Source organism: Lichenostomus cassidix, chromosome 1Aa, assembly GCF_008360975.1.
Source record: "Lichenostomus cassidix isolate B80296 chromosome 1Aa, HeHo_3.0, whole genome shotgun sequence".
NCBI lineage: Eukaryota > Metazoa > Chordata > Aves > Passeriformes > Meliphagidae > Lichenostomus > Lichenostomus cassidix.
This window is the reverse complement of record NC_139480.1, coordinates 20,968,121-20,982,584: the sequence shown is the minus strand read 5'-3', so window position 1 is coordinate 20,982,584 and position 14,464 is coordinate 20,968,121. Positions and strand designations below refer to the sequence as shown.

The following is a 14,464-nucleotide window of genomic DNA, read 5'->3' as shown; positions in this document are numbered from 1 at the left end:
GTGGATACTTTGAACCACAGGTAAATGAGCAGTGTGGCAGGAAACCTGGGCATCCTGGCAGCCAGTTGAAGCCCTCTCCTGAACACAGTCTTCACGTCTTGAGGCTGATGTACCCTCAAAGAATGTGAAACATCTTGCTATGCACATGGTGTGATCCATATAATTTTTTAATAAGCTATACCCCCTGAAGACAACGTAGTAGCAATGCAGCTCACTCAGACTGTTCTAGGACTCAGACCACCATGCTGATTCTACAGTGTAAGCATGCAAAATATAGCTCCTAGTGTAAAGGCTACCACCTTTGGAAAAGGCAGGTTCTAGAACACCTTTGGGCTTAAAACATGTGGAAAACTGTGTTATTGACCACTGAGAAACTTGCACGGCTGGACATGGGCCAAAGAAGCTTTGTGATTATTTCAGTGTATGCCAGAAAATGACCCAGTTACTGGCATCAAGAGCATGAGAAAAGTACAAGCTAAGCATAAGGACTGCTTTTATGGATGTTTCAGTGGGCCATTAAATCAATCCATCAAACCATCTGCCTCTTGCTAGGACTAAGCATAAGTCTAATCTCTCAGGCTGGACCACTGTCAGGTGTAATTGCCTACAGATGAGAGACATTTGTGCAGCATGAAGTGGGGGACATTTTTAAGATTCAGAAGTCCAGCTGTCTAGCAGGCCACCAGAATGCATGTATTCTCATGTGAATAACAAGAAAATTCACTATGGTGGCAAAAGGAGCCGCGATGATAGAGGGCAGATCATTGTCCTGGTGACCCCAGAGTGGTACCTTGTCTCCTAAAATGTTATCTCCTGTGTCCACAAGTCCCACAGAAGTCATAATAAGTTAAATTTTGCTACAAAAATTGCCTTCCAGTAATTCAGCATTTTAACTTTTGATTCATTATTCAACTCATTCCTTACAGTGCTAGGGAAATAGCTTTGTTGCACCAGATTCATACCTTAGTTTGTAGCATTTTGAGGAGGCCCTGCCCTAATTTTGAAATGTCCCTCACCAGTTAATGCTGCTCAGGTTTTCTAGCACTTTCATCAGGATTGGGGAAGGACTGTACTAAAAGAGTTTGAATCTCGGCTGTAATCAGCCATCAATGTTACTGGGCCAGGCAGATAATTGTGAGATGAGGTCCATTTTTATTATGCATTATCCATTTTTATAATTATTATTTTTGTCTCAATTTTTATTATCTGTTGTGCTGTATATCCTTGTATTTACTAACATAACAGAGATACTCTGATGAATCTCAGTGAGGCAAATCACTAAATGTTGCCTTCATCTAACAGGTCCCCATCCATGTGAGGAGAGGCAGAGACAGCAGCAATGCATCCTGCCATAGCCCCCTCCCTGAGGCTGCTGCAAGCTCTTTGGCTCTCGAGGTTGTCCCCTCTGTCACCAGCCCCCAACACATTGCCACCAAATCTGGGTCCAGCACAGAAAACAAGATTCACTGCTGACAGCATGACTTCAGCTGGAAAAAACCTCATTCCATCATCAGACTTCTGAGTGTATCAACTTTGGCTTTGCTGATAAAAAGTCAACAAAAGGATTATTTTGTAAAAATCCAGGGGTTTTATTGGCTCTCTTCGGGTGTGAAAATTCTTCTTTCAAAAAACATGCATGTCTTTGATAAGAGTATTTTGCAACTGGCTTGCCTGTTGAGATAGCCTGGTTTAAGCCCGTCAAGGTTGTGCTGCGTCAATGCCATATTGTTGTAGAGAGGAGAAAATATCATTGTCTTCATTCATAATTTGTAATGTTTCTAATCCCTTTATATAAATACTGTAACATCACTGGAGCAGGTTTTCTTTTGCAAGATAGATGACAAAGCTTGAAAATGCATTCCTGAATTCTAGATTAATTAGGAGAAAGAGATACAGAATAGTTTATATCAACTTATGAATGCGTCGGCATTTTCTTATAATTTAGCCAGCTATTTTTTTTCAGCAGTCTCTTTTGTTCTTGTTGAAGTATTTCTCTCTATGTCACTTCATTCAGAGCTGCTTTTTAAAAGCTGCTTTTGGTTAGTCTTAGCTAGAGTATTTTGCTGCAGACAAAAAAGACATACAGCTTCTACTTTCTCTCTATTGGGAATTGCTGTCCACTCTGCATTTTCCCTGCCCACTGGACACCAAGATGGGCTGCCTCTGTGTTGCCCTTGACAAAGGAAGATCTAGTTAGCAAAAAGGATACTCTGGGCTTTGTCGACTGTGATAGGTACAAGAGAAAGAAATACCTAGCAAAAAGGGAAGGATAAATTTTTAGCAATCCTACACAACTGGAAACAAGTTTGAAAAGCCAGGGGAAAGAGAAAAATATTGAGCAGAGCTTGGGCACATCCTTCCTGTATGTTGCAAACAAGTGACTTCAGAGACTGCTCTCAGATGGAGCATGTATGTGTTTGTGTGGTGGTTAAATGCATTGAATGGAATAAAATCAGAAGTCAGAGATCAATTTGATTTGCCATCACATTGAATACAAAAGAGTAACTGTTTACTCCTTAACAATAGAGCAACTACAAATATCTTTCTGTGCTAAGTTCCCAGGAAAAGCTTGTCTGAGGGGGCAGGGTGGTCTGACACTCCCTTGCAGTCTTCCACAACCTATAATGATATTATTGTTCTTATGTTGTTGCTGCTACTGATTTTTATTATCATTATTTTCTTCAGCTTGCTGATACTGTCTTTGCCAAGTGCCAGCTCAGAGGACTTTATGGCAGCAAATCAGTATATTCAGCATGAAGCAAACCCGAGGGCTAATTACACCCTAGTCCTGCCTGAGGGGACATGTGGACCCACGGTGTGGGGGAGCTGAGCATCCCCACTTTCCACTGTCAGGCAGATCCCAGGAAATGGAGCTTCTGGGGAGCCCCATGGGTTTGGGTGTGATGGGATGATGTGGCTCAGGGCATGGGTGGCTGCCAGTGCACACTGTGCTTGTGCCAAATGACAGAGGTCCTGCGTGGGAAGTCCTCCCTGAAATCAGCTGTAGATCACTGAGGATGTGACCAGCACAGGCAGTGCCACCTCCCTGGACCAGCCTGGTGCAAGCCTGGGAGCAGAGGGGCAGGATGGTAGTGCAGCTCTCATGGGAGAAACTCAAGGGGCTGGGGTTAAAATCACATGCTGCAATGTGAAAAGCAAACAATTGTAGGGATTTGCTGCCCTCTGGCAGGATTTTGTTACAACTCCGATTTTCTGTGAACTGCGAGAGCAGTGCTCAGCAACAGTGTTCCAGCACAGCAAGGTCTGCATTTTCCATCTGTTTTTTGCCAAAGGTGCTGGTCAGCAATGCTGGAGCCTCCCTGGAACCCTCCTAGAAAGGCAGAAGTACATGAAGATCCCAGGCATGGGCTCGTGTAAGGAGCAGGGCTGCTGGGCTGGCAGGAGCTCCCTGTCCCTTTTCTCCATCTCTCTGGGACTGTGGGGCAGCCTGACTCTCTAAAGGTGGTCCTTTTGTTGATTGTCTCCTCCAAAGAGCAAGCTCACCATCTTCCAGCTTTGGCTGTGCAGCCTTTTGGTGAGAAAATTCAATTTGGCCTCCCTTTAACGCTGACAAGCCCCAAGTGGTTTTGCTGAGTTTGATTCCTCACTATGGTATACTGAGATATACTGAGATATACTCAGCAAATCAGGATAATTTTCTTCAACAGTGTTTTCTAAAAGTCTCAGTACTCCTGGTATGGCACTTGTAGATATGTGGGTACTGAGTTTGAAAACCTGGGCTTGCTCTGTATTGTGAGTCTCCTGGGGTGAGATTCTCTGACAAAACACTGAGCTCTGCTCAGATGGAGCAGAGTCTGCTCCATTCTGCACTGGTCCTGTGGATGCCCTGCCTGGTCAGCAGGAGGAACAGGCACACCTCGGATGCTTTAAAGCAATCTGGTGCCTCAGGCTGTCAGAAGACTGTATCCTAAAAGCATTAATGGCTTATTTAAAGTACCTAGGGTGGTTACTTTGGATGTTGATGGTTTTGATGAAATTAGGTTATGCTAGGCCTACCCTAAAATAGCAGAAAAATGTGGGACTGGGGAGGTCCATAAGATTATATCAGGTGCATTCCTTACTGTTTTTCTGTTTTGAGAGAAAGGAAGGATGGTACAGCTGCAGTATTCCCAGCAGGATATATGTAACAGCCTGGCTGTTGAAATGGCATCCATGATCCTCACCTCCAGGAGGTCACAATCCTGGCAGAGATAAATAGATAGGCAAGGACTGAGAAAGAAGAATGACAATAGAACTCAAATACAAATCCATGATGGTTGATTGCATAGGTGTGCAGGATTTTCCCAGGGTTTTGAACACAGTGGAGATCTTGGAGTTAGAAAATGTTATGACACACTCTCTCTCTCTCTCACTCTCTCTCTCTCTCTCATAGACATATAAGTATGTAGGTTTTTCTGTAGAGACCTTGTGACTAACAGTGCTGGTCATAAGCACTGGCCACAGGCCTTAGCTTCAAATCCCACATTGCATACCACAGTGCTATGCAGAGATATCAGATGTGGTCTGGAAGGCACTAGCTGCATGTGATAGTGTAGCCAGGATAATAAATTGCTCAGAACAAGCGTTCATGAACCTGCTTTATTGCTATCAAGGGTTTGAACTTGGATCCCTTTATGGAACTGCACAATAACAATGAAATATGTGTGCTTGTTTAGAGCTATTTGGAGTATCTCTGGCTGGCATTGCACTAGACAGGCCAGGGATGGTCATGAAACTGGCAAGATGGTGATAAAAGCCAAGGCTTGATTTTAGAGTTACTTTTGTTGTTATTGAGAAAGTTTGAATAATAAGGATACCATGTCTTCATCAGGCTTTCCATTGCAACAGCCACAGTCACTAAGACATCCTGGGTACCACTGAAGTGATGGCAACACCCTCGGTGAATTGATGAGAAAAGTAACTGTGTTATGCTGACTTCCAGACTTACACCAATTTACTTTGGTTGGGAATTTCCCCCCTTTGTTTGGGTTATTATGTGCTCACCTTGTTTCTTCTGTGTTAGCATGATAGTTGCCCTAGAATTAACTGATACCAATTCATATATTTACTTATGGAATAAATATTAATACCTCTTCTGTTATGTTCTACAGACAAACTGGGAGATTTACCCAATGCTGTCTCTTAAGTAATGAAAATACTGCCTGCAAATGGAACATAGTTATGCATTGCTCACCTTTCAGCCCATGGATGGCTGCACATAACTTTCATCTGGACTCCCCTTGCTTTGAAACCACAGCCCAACCACCAGTTTGGGAGAGCAAACCTTTCAAGGCTCCTGGAATGCCTGACAGAACTGTGCTTCCTGAGGTACAAGGTACTGAATCTGAAAATGTTCTGTATGATTTGAAACCCCTGAGCTAAAGCAAGAGGGCAGATACATCACAGGAAATCCACGTTAATGGTAGCATATCCGAAAACTTCAGTTTTCGAACTCATCCAGAAAAAAAGACATCTCAGCTAAGGTCTTCACTGGGATAGCTGTCACAGACTGGGCCCACTGGAGACCACGGTGGGTTGCATCTGTGGTGCAAAAGATGTCTACAGAAGAAAGTCCAGGATCCCATAACTGAAATGGAAGGGAATATTTCAGCAAATGATGTTGAACATTACCAGTTTCCTTTGAAGAAAGTGCAAAAACCTTCATGAAGGAAACAATTGCATTAGGAAAGGAAAGCAAACCAAAGGGCCTGTGGGAATGCCACTTATACCCTGACTGTCATAATTACAGTTTCCGTGATTAACTATACTGGTTCCTGTCCAACGAGTCAAGTTTTGAGGAACAATGAACTTTCCTGGCTCTGGAATAGCTTTGCAGCCCTATTTCTTTCCATTGATATTTAGAAACCCCTTGGAAACAGTCAAAAACATTTTGTACTTTTCTCAGTTTAGGTTGAGTGAATCCATAGGGATTTCCTCCACGGCCTCCCAAGATCACTCTTTGCCTGCATTTGTGTGTACATGATTAGGCTGTAGAGAGAAGCCTTTATTAGTTCTCCCTATTGGAAGTTTTTTGCTGGGACAGTGTAGGCTGCATTTATCCTTTAACTGTTCTTGCAGATGGTGCATCAGGATGGAAAACCTCCTACTTGGGCCAGCTCTGCTGGTTCACATTAATTATCTGCATGCTTTAAAGAGCGCAGTGTTCTGAAGAAAAAATACAGCCTTCAAAACCTTTTTCTTTTTCTTTAATTCATAACTGTGCTGTACTCAAACATGCATTTGAATGGATTAAAAGGATTTCAGAAATTTGATGTAGTACATAGGATGCTATTAATAGATTAATCCTCCCTGATGTACTTTCTTCTGCTCAGGTATGCAATCACTAACCCCCAGATACCTGCCCTTTTTTATAGGAGGGAAATTGAGGCAGAGATGTTAGCAACTTCTTCTGAGTACATAAGAATGGGAAATTGGAACCAGCAGTCTTTCTGCATGACTCCATCTCAAAAACATTTAATTTAGTCCCATAATACCTACATTGGTAGGTATTATGGCCAGTGGTGCCCCAGAACAAAGAAGTATTGCTAACATCAGCTGAACACATACAAACACACACATAAAAGTATTTTCGAGATAAATCCATTACCCTAGGCCTTTTTTATGTGATTCTGGACATCCCCCCAGAAACTGGATGAGGGCAGTAGATTTCCTGTGAAAAAGCAGCATAACTTGTCTGTCACCACCCTGCTTCTGTTCTCACCTTTAGTGAGACCTGTAGTGACTACACTACCAGCAGGCCCCAATTTCTCTGTTTTGGAATTTAGCAAGTGCTTTTAAAGGCACTTGCTATATTTATATTTGCTTTTTATTTTTATAAAAATATATTTACTTTTTATAAAAATATAAATATATTATATTTATATTTGCTTTTAAAGGCTGTGTTCAAATTTTCAGCCCAGGTACAGAATCTGAAGTTGGCATCCTGTCTGAGAAGGAGCGTTATCTCCCTCTTCTATTAGGTCTCACTATTCCCTTATCAATGCCATCCCTCACCCACTACACTTCCCAGCAAGAGGCTTCACTTCTCTTGGTCTTGAAGACATTAAAGGAGATGGAGACACTTGCCTTGGTGGTTTTACCCAGCTTGCTCTTCCTTAGCTTTGCGAGGAGAGGATAGACAGACATCAATAACTGCTGCATCCTCTTTGCCATTTTATGTCCAATTTCTGTCTCTTATCCCCTTCAGGCAACTAATTCCTCTGAAGTTTTTCTCACATTAAGGCATTTCTTGATGTGTTGTGGCCCTCAAACTCCCCTAAATCAGTGATGCTGTCTCAGATGTCACTTGCATATCAATGGCCTTTCAAACTCTGTACATGTGGCATAGTAATTCACTTGTTGCTGATCCTTAACCATGGTTCAAATTAAGGATAAATATCCAAGCACCAAATACCTTCTCCTTACAGCCTGCTAGATGAGCAGGACAGTGAAAGACATCTCTCTGGAACAAACCTAGAAAGAATATAAACTTGAAAGAATATTGGAACTGAAATTCTTAAGATTTGCCAAGCGTTGCATTTTCTCTTTCATTTAAGGATGCAAATGCTGGTGTTTCTCTCCTATAGTGTGGGCCTATTTACAGTTACTTCTTCTAGGTTTCCATAAGAATCTGAGTGAGCTCCTAGGGAAAGCAGCAAGAGCAATGCAAGCCTTTGGAATCACAGCTTTCAATTTGGAGAGTGACTGAAAAACAGCTGATTGACATAGCAAAATGGCTCTCTCCTTCCCCTTATCAACAAAAGGAGAACTGAGGCAATGTTTTGGGGAATTCTCAGGTAAAAAAATTCCCACTTTAATGAAAGGATTTCAGTTGCTTCTGGTAATTGATGAGTTATCAAATAACCATGATTAAATTTTTTCATCAAAGTGAATTAAAATGCTTTTTTCCCTAGCTTTATTCACTTCCTTATTACCAACATCTCAAGTAGTACCTAAGTTTGCAACTTCTGTTTAATACTTGTAGTCTAGACAGAAAATCATTAACCAGAATAAAATATAGTTCATAGGGACCAGAATGAAACCCTAGTCTGAGAGACAGCCATGTAACATACCACTGGATTACTTTAGAAAGGCTGTGAAATGCTGAATTAACCTGACAGTGGTGTCTGTATTCTTTTCACTGTAGCAATATTGTTTAACACTGTTGGAGAGAGTGCCCTGGGAGCTGCAGGCATTGTTATTTTGTGAGATGTGAATTTAACTTCTTTAGAGGTAAATCTGAGCCTGACTTAAACTCAATGTGTAAGATCCTCACTTTATCCTGTTAATAGACAGAACCTGACTGCACCAGTCCTGAGTACTTGGTACCAGCAGAGCTGACTGCTTAACCAGTCTTTTCTGTCCTCCAGTCAGGACAACATGGTCAGTTCTTCCTGGCTTAACAAGCCTCTTGTGACACTCATAGGCAGTCAGTAGTAGGAAGCCAATGGCTAACACCAGGCATTTTGGAAGATAGCTCCTCAGTAGTTGTCATCCTGGTCAAATTCCCTTCCAGCTGGGTAAAACACTAGGAGATTATCTAGAGCCTGATTAGACCAGACAAAGTCTACTGGTGGTGCTCAGCAATTTGTCAGCTTATGAGAACTCTCCTTGTGTGTGGGCAAAAAAAATAAACCAAGCTGTTAAGATCAGATGGAGAGGTTTTTTATTACATATTAGACCTAGCCACATTAAAATCAAAGATTGATTTTTAAGGCTATGCCATGTCCTGGAGTTTTCAGAAAGCCACATATCAAACTTTGTCATAAGAAAAGATGTTTTCCTTAATGCTGTGTGAAATGGGTGTTCTGGGCTGTTTTTCTCCTGGCAGACAGTATAGAAAACCCAGCCAGCATGAGAATAATGGCTGAAAATAAGTGCTTAGCTGTCCTCAGCAAATTCAATTACTTCAGCCAATTTTTTAAACATTTGGATGTGGTTTCTGTCAGAATCAATATGAATAGGAGGGTGAACTTCCTTCCACCCCAGTCAAGTGGCAAAGGCAAGCTCCTGGAGCATCTCCATCAGCTCCAGACACCTACAGTCTTGCCACACAGCCATGCTGTCATCACCTGCTTCTTTTTATCATGGCTTCTTTAAAGATCTAAAGATCTACTGGTGTTTCCTGGGGAGTGCAAGCTGCTGAAGTAATTTGCACCTCAATAAGATTATATTTTCTCTATACAAATTCTTATTAATCCTTTAAATTAGTCAAATTTAAGCTATCCTGAATGAATTAATTAATGCAGGTTTCTTACATATTGCAAGGTTTTTAGAATGTAAAAGGGGAAAGTGGGTAGTCTCACATTAACTAAAATTTCTACTGTTTACAGAGCAACTGCAGAGAGGTGCAAAAATGCATTGATTCTGAATTTGGGCCCTACATTATCAGTGCCACAGCAGCAGCTGAGGTGTAAATGAGGCATCTTTGTCAGGACAATGGATCATGTGTGCAAGGAACCCTGAGAGCCTCAACATGTCTCTATTTAAATTCTGAGACCTTCCAGATAGAAGACAACCAAGGAATTACTGTGAACGGAGAAAAATCAAATGAAGGTCTGGAAATAAAGGTAGTGACATTGTCTGCCACTGTTATGGTTATGAAGGAACTGACTGTGTTGAAGTTAACGTTGCTGAGGACCATTCAGGGAGCTCTGCAGACTCTGTCTCTCCCACATTTGCAGAGGTCTTCTCTAAGTACTGCTTAGTCAAAGGGCTGGCTTCAATCAGTCAAAGGGAAAGGTAGAGTGGATCCAAAGAAAGGTTTCACATGCTCTGCAGCTCCAGAGGATGAACAAGTCATGATCCCAGACAAAATCCAAACCCTGCAGTTGTGCCCTGAGGTTTAATGCCCATAAGGCACAGAGAGAGAGTGGAGCACCTTGAAGGCTGAGTCAAAAATTCACAGATCTCAGGAACATGTCTGGCCCTCAATCCTATTTTCTGAGATTAGGCTGCTTAGAAGTCAAGAAGCCTGCTCAACTGGCAGGCACAACCAGGATAGCAGAAGACTGCTAGTCCTGAATAAAACAGCACAAGGTCACTTTTTCCCTTTGTAAAGAAAGGAAGAGTCTACTCATATCATAGTGGATGACATACTGGATAAAGCATCCCTCCAGAAAATGAAAGATCAAGGGAGAGTCCTAATTTCTTTTCCATTTGAGTGAATTCCAGTTCATGTTTTCCTCTTTCATTGTCTTTGTGATAAAGATGTTCATGATTTGAGCTCTCCACATGATAAAGAGGAACGAAACAGTCAGGAGATGAGGAAGAAAAAGTATTTGTGTATCAGTACATTTACTGAGCGAGGAACGTGTATATTCTAGTCCAAAACAAAATGTCTCTGTGTTTTTTTAAAGCTATGACTATTTAAAATAAAATTAATAAGTATTGCTAGGAGCAGGAATGATATATATATATATGTCTTTGTATTAGAATATATGTAGCTGTGTAAAGAATAGACAAATAGCTATAGGATAAACAGGAATCAGTGAGACCTATGCTGAGTTCCCTGGTTCTGTTTTCTATTTGATCCATGCAAACATTTGCAACATAACATCCAACTCCCACCTGCTCCTATTATTCCTTTTTATCTCAGAACCTTAAAGATCCTGTCAGGCTTAGACCTTTGTGAATTTGCACATCTTAGCAGCTTTTCCTTCTTTAAACACATTATTTTCCTTATATCCAAACCCAGTGAGTTATTGCCATAATTACTATGTTAGAAAAGCAATTGTGTCATTGAGCAATCATTATGTTAGAGCTCTCAAAGACAAGTGAGAAGAACTTCCATTATTTTTTAACAGAATTCCATTGTAGACAGAAATATTTTAGATTCTATTTAAGTTAAGAGAAATTGTGACTAAAGCACAGCCAATCTATAAGGAATCAATTGACTTTACAATTATCCTTCTTTAAAAGAAAAATCATAAACTAAATTCAGGCTATCTTAAAAAAAATGAAGGAGATCTACCAAAATTTTTCTGAAGCTATTTTTGCAGTGAAGAAAACTAGAGATATTTTGCTTTTTAATTTTTTTTTTTTAATGGAATGGCTTTGTCAGGAATATTCAGTTTTAAAAAAAATCAGACTCCTGATCATGGTGGATTTTTCAAGAGAAGGGTGTAAAAATGATTCATTTGACATTTTGCTTGTGCTGTAGGACCAAAGTACATGTTAGCAGGAAACAAAATGTCTCAATGTTTTCTGAGCAGCATTGAATTAGATGTTAGTTTTGACTCCTCTTGCTGTCTTCATTAAGGTCACATCTTACAGTAAGACAGTCACACATAGTAACTGAACAGTAGGATAGCGAAACAGGATTTTATGAGATCAAGTTTCAAACTCTTCTGCGAATGTGTTAAATTTGCAACTGTCCGTAATATGTTAGTGCATCCTGTATAAATGCCTATCCAGGTGTCCAGGTGGGCAGGCTCAGATTTCTCTCATCCAATATATCCACTGAAGTGGGACAACTAAATTAGAAGTGCACCTTTTAGGGGGGAGAGCACCTCCTAAGTGGCACTTCAGGTGCAGTGGGGTTTAGCTGGTTTCTACCTCAATAGTCTTGGCAGGCCTGATGATTTTGTGGGGGTCAGGTACCTGAGATCTGCAGTGTGAGAAGATGTGCAGGGTGGCACAGTGAAGACATGCTTCCCAAACCCCGCACACAGAGTCTGTTCTCATGGGGAAAGTTGACCCAGGTACTTTTTCTAGGTGCTCTTCCAGCATCTCTCTCTGTCTGAGGCTGGACACGCAGGCTGTGTGAGATGTAACATACATTTGTATCAGCTGCACTTCTAAGACCAACCCCTCTCTCTTCTGTTCTCCTGTGAGAAGCATTTCTGATTTCTAATTTTATAACATTTTGGACTTCTGTTTTCTTCTCTTTATGTCTCCTGTTGGCTACATTTTGCGATCTTCAACTGATGTGCTGGCATTTGCACATTTCTTTCCTGGGATCTAGCCATCATAGAGCATCCTGTGAAGAATCAGATGCCTTAACTTCAGATCATGGGTTCCTCTCAGCGTCTATATCATTAAGATTTAGACATACCAAATATAACCATTACAGTGACTAAATTATTTTACAGTATGAATTAGACACCTAAACAGGCCTGAAAATCTGTACCTGGGTTCTCAGCAGCTGCATGGTTAAAGCTGTTGCAATGTGGGATGTGGAACAAAATGCATTGTGTCATAATAAAATTGACAGCGGAAAGAAATTACTCTAGCTGTAGGCTTTTTTCCTGAAGTGAATTAAAGTTCAATTTGTGTAATTATACCTACTGAGTGGCAGTGATAAAATTAAGTAATCTCTGTACATCCATGAGAATGGATGCTTTTAAATATGATATACATACTTTCTCCTATTATGGTACAAATTTTCATTCTTCTTTTTGTGTTTTATGAGACTAAGCATTTCTTAACAATATCGTGTGGAAATAATACACGAAACTAAAAATCAGGGGGCAGATGCTAAGCACAGGACTGTCTTAGTGCTTTTGGTCTTACCCAAAGCTGCATGAACTCGGTGGTAAACTCCCTTGGTTTCAGTAGGCCCAACATCAAGATGGAGTCCCTCCCAGGGAGTTACATCACACGGGTATTAGCATCTTGATAGGTGTCTCTTCCACGTTAGAACATTCCTAAAATAAATCAGAAGGCATACTTTTCAAGCAAAAAAGTGTTTTAAAGAAGTATGTATAGACACCTAAACACAGAAATACCTAAAAGTGCTTGTTATCCAAGTTGTTAAAGATTGTGATAAGCTACTAATCATTTAGATAACAAATCAATCTCGTAGGGGATTTGGTTTTTAACAATATTTTTTGGTATAAGGTATGAGAATAAACTTACATGTTACTTTCTTTTGCCTAATGAAAAAATTAACAGATACAAATTTGCAAGTATCTCACTAATAATTGAAACCATGTACAGTTTTCGGAACATCTAGTGTTTAGCAGAGGCAACCAAGGTTATTGAAATGGTTTTGTAGCTGATAATGAGAATAGGACAGAAGGAAAGCTACTCTGCCATAATTACCTGCTGACTACCCTCCCAGGCTTTTCTATGATTCACTTTGAAATGGGTAATAATTGATAATAATTCTGAATTTCAGGTTATTTGGAACATTCATTTTCAGTAGTTCACTGGCATTGCGTACCACATTTCCTACTGGCTTTTGCTGACAAAGATATCTTCTTGTTTCTCTTCTATTTCTTGTCCTGGAAAAGGACAGATATTTGAAGCTGGCACCTGGTTGCTGTTATGCTGTGAAGTGGCTGTAAAATTCATGGCATTGTTTCTTCATCTAGATCCAATCAGGCAAAGCCCATCTGTATTTTCAGCCCGTTAGGAGGTACAGATCCATATGACAGTTAATGTTTCAAATTAAATCAGCATTTCCGATCCAGGCAGCCCTCATCCCAATCATCCTGCCTTATTCAATATTAAATTATTTTTCTCCCATTAGCCTCAAGGCAGCTAAAGGGTAATGCTACACCTTCTTACCCATTTCTGCTGCTTGATATTACAGTTAGGATTTTTCTTTATCACTCGACCAGTTCCAGATGTCTGGATGTTGATCTTAATCCCAGGCTGGGGCTTTGCTGCAAATCAGCCTGACAGTCAAGTGCAAAACAGATTTGGCTTGGCATAATTCAGGTGCTTAACTCCCTGAAATGATGCTTAAACTCAGCAATAACACTATTAAATACAGCACTTTAAACACTATACAGATTGCATCTCACATTCATTTTTAATTGTGTTCTGCATTGAAATTGATGGGGATAGGGCTCCTAAGTACACTTAATGAGTCAGATTAATAGTTAGCAATTTGTTTCTATTATTTCCAATTTAATGCAAGAGGGGATTAAAAAGTACCTCTCTGCGTCCTTGTACCCTAAACTAGTGTCATTGTATTGAGAATAGTGCAACAAATGAATAATCTCTTGTATCTTTTTAAACATGCTTCCACCTTGCGCTCCATTGGTGGAAGACTGAGGAATGCCACTTTCTGAAAATTACAGAATGACATCTGAATCTTAATATATCTTGACCCCTAACCTGCTGAATTAGTACCTGAATTTTCAACTGGGCTCCAAATTTAATGCAGGATTTTCTAGCTTAGCCAATGAGGCTGCTTACTTAGATCACTTTTCACAGTCTCCCTACAGAACTACAAACTGTTTACAGAAAAATGAAGTCTCAGTTAAATGGGACTTTCTTGGTATTTAGAAGTGTGGAAAATGTGGCTTTTTTTTAAACCCTCACTGGATGTGGCTGGTGAATTCTCGAACACCTATTCCCTGAAGATTTATTTAGAGCTGGAGCAGCTCTGCAGTTTCCTGGTGCACATGGAATTTGCAAAGTAAAGCTCAACCTTTTTCCAAATCTTCAGGCACAGGTCACTGCAGTGGCCACAGTACTGAATGTGAAGGCTTTCCTAGCTTTTCACTGTATC

At 40.5% G+C, this 14,464-nt stretch overlaps 1 pseudogene; it reads left to right on the top strand.

Moving 5' to 3' along the window:
• The first annotated feature begins 2,802 nt into the window (after positions 1-2,802).
• On the top strand, positions 2,803-10,410 carry LOC146443287 (hyaluronidase-4-like; annotated as a pseudogene).
• Positions 10,411-14,464: the final 4,054 nt, after the last annotated feature.